The sequence below is a fragment of the Notothenia coriiceps genome, unplaced genomic scaffold (genome assembly GCF_000735185.1).
Source record: "Notothenia coriiceps isolate Sejong01 unplaced genomic scaffold, NC01 NC01_scaffold00037244, whole genome shotgun sequence".
NCBI classification, from domain to species: Eukaryota; Metazoa; Chordata; class Actinopteri; order Perciformes; family Nototheniidae; genus Notothenia; species Notothenia coriiceps.
In genome coordinates, this window is record NW_011369945.1 from 3,362,675 (window position 1) to 3,364,907 (window position 2,233).

At 44.3% G+C, this 2,233-nt stretch overlaps 1 protein-coding gene across 1 annotated transcript in view; it reads right to left on the minus strand.

Annotated features, from left to right (window-relative positions):
• The window catches only part of LOC104964478 (arginyl-tRNA--protein transferase 1-like), a 21,874-nt gene extending 21,474 nt beyond the window's left edge, over nucleotides 1–400 (minus strand). The window contains exon 1 of the mRNA XM_010793274.1: nucleotides 397–400. The gene's annotated coding sequence lies outside the window, so the exon portion shown is untranslated. The remainder of the gene's footprint in view (nucleotides 1–396) is intronic.
• Between the last annotated feature and the right edge of the window lie 1,833 nt (nucleotides 401–2,233).

Here is a 2,233-nt window from a genome sequence, read left to right on the forward strand (position 1 = left end):
AATACCTCATACAAAGGTCTACGGATACTTTAGTACTCTCCATGACCTGCGGTCAACTATATAGCATAAATGACTATTACACCGTCTTTCTTGAACAATCTGAAGTGTTGCCAAACGTTTGATTTGTAGGTATTTTTCGGTGCGCTGTGTTTCTCTTTCTCCTCAACTTCCGTGTGTGTTGATAACTGAGACTCTCGGCCTCCGTCGTGGCGAAGCAAATATCAAAGATCGTCTCTGCTGAGCGTTGACAAGATGAGGGGATTTTATATGAATGAATCGGTTTTTTACCGATGCAAAGACGCTACGCAATCGATGCATCGCGAGTTCAACCCGGTTCAACCCAAACTGTAGCCGATGTGCACTCTTTCAACCGGTGCACTCTTTCAACCGGTGCACTCGCATCTTGAACGTTTATGCCGGTGCACCGATGCGAATCGGTGAATCTTAACATCTCTAGTGTGTAGTGTTGTACAGTGTGTAGTGTTGTACAGTGCGTAGGTGCGTGTTGTACAGTGCGTAGGTGCGTGTTGTACAGTGTGTAGTGTTGTACAGTCTGTAAGTGCGTGTTGTACAGTGTGTGTTGTACAGTGTGTAAGTGCGTGTTGTGTGTAAATGCATGTTGTACAGTGTGTAAATGCGTGTTGTACAGTGTGCAGTGTTTCCCCTACCATTGTCTTGTAGGGGCAATGCGCCCCGCCAACGGAGCCCCGCGCCCCCCCCTGAATTTCAAGGTGTTAACATTTTTTTATATATAATCTATATCTACTGTCACTTTTCAAATTGAACATGTGCTCTTTTATTAAAGGTGACCTATCATGCAAAATGCACTTTTGTACATCTTTTATACATGAATATGTGTCCCCGGTGTTCCGGGGAACTCACCAAGTGTCAGAAAACACAACCCTCTCTATTTTCCCCCATACCCAAATCTCTTAAAAAGGGGCTGCAACGGATCTGATACAGACTGATCCAGATTTGAACACTTCTATGACGTCACAGAAGTGGCGCTACGGCTATTGGGCCAACTCCACCAATCAGGAGGAGACAGCCACGGACATTGCCGTTCGAAAGCGCTGGAGACGCTGTAGTACATATGCCAGGCCTGTAGATGGTGCTGTTCTCACAGAATCAGCCCATGCAAAGACAGTGTTAAATTGAGCGAAATGAGGAATGGCTAAAATACATGATCCGTTTGGTATATTGAAAAATCAAAAGTATAAATATGCCTTATAGGTATGGTCCTACACTATATTATTCAAATATAGCATGATAGGTCCACTTTAAATAAACTAAACACTTTCATTTTAAGTTGTGAGTTTAGTGTTTTTGACCCTAAGAAACACTGATGCATTAATCAATAACAATAGTCCACAGCTCCTCTCTCTGCTCCAGAGGATTTAAAAAATATATATCCCAATGCCACGTCTCTTTAAAATGACCGCACAGAGGAGAGGATTTTTCATTTCTCTAACCGCCTGCTGCTTCCCCTCCTCGACTCCTCCGCTCGCATCTCCTGTGGGCGGGACTAAGAGACGAGGATAGGAGTCGAGGAGGGGAATTAGAGAAATGAGAAAGGCCCATTGCGTTACCCATTTAACAATATATTAAAGTTAATTGAAAGACAGTTCTTTATTGAAAAGAAAATCTTTCACGGCCACACAGCCCCAGCCGTGTGTGGGTTGTTTCCAAAATTCAGATTCTACCCATCCAGGCTAACCCTTGTCTGCTTAATAAAATATACTTTTGTTAATATAGTCAATCCAACTCACTCACTCACTCACTCACTCACTCACTCACACACACAGACAGACAGACAGACAGTCTGTTGCCTGTTGTGATGTAACGGTCATGAAGAAGTGTACCTCTGCTGCTGCTCATATGCTAAACCTTTTTTTATCTTCCTCACTTTTTTCATCACTGCCTCCCTCCTCTTCCTCGTCATTCCACACACACACACACACACACACGCACGCACGCACGCACGCACGCACGCGCGCGCACACACACACACACAAATTCTTTGTGGAGAACAAAAGGCCCTTGATCTGTCCCCGAGGGCCACAGCTTGCAACGGGTTGATTCTGACTTGCCTTGTGTCTTTGTCAGAGCCAAGAAAATGTGTGTGTGTGTTTGTCTCTAGGAGTGTAATGCTGCTTGTGTTTTAAGAATATGTCGGTGTGTGTGTGTATGTGGCTTCTTATTTGTGTGTGTGAAGGGAGTTGGGGATACATGT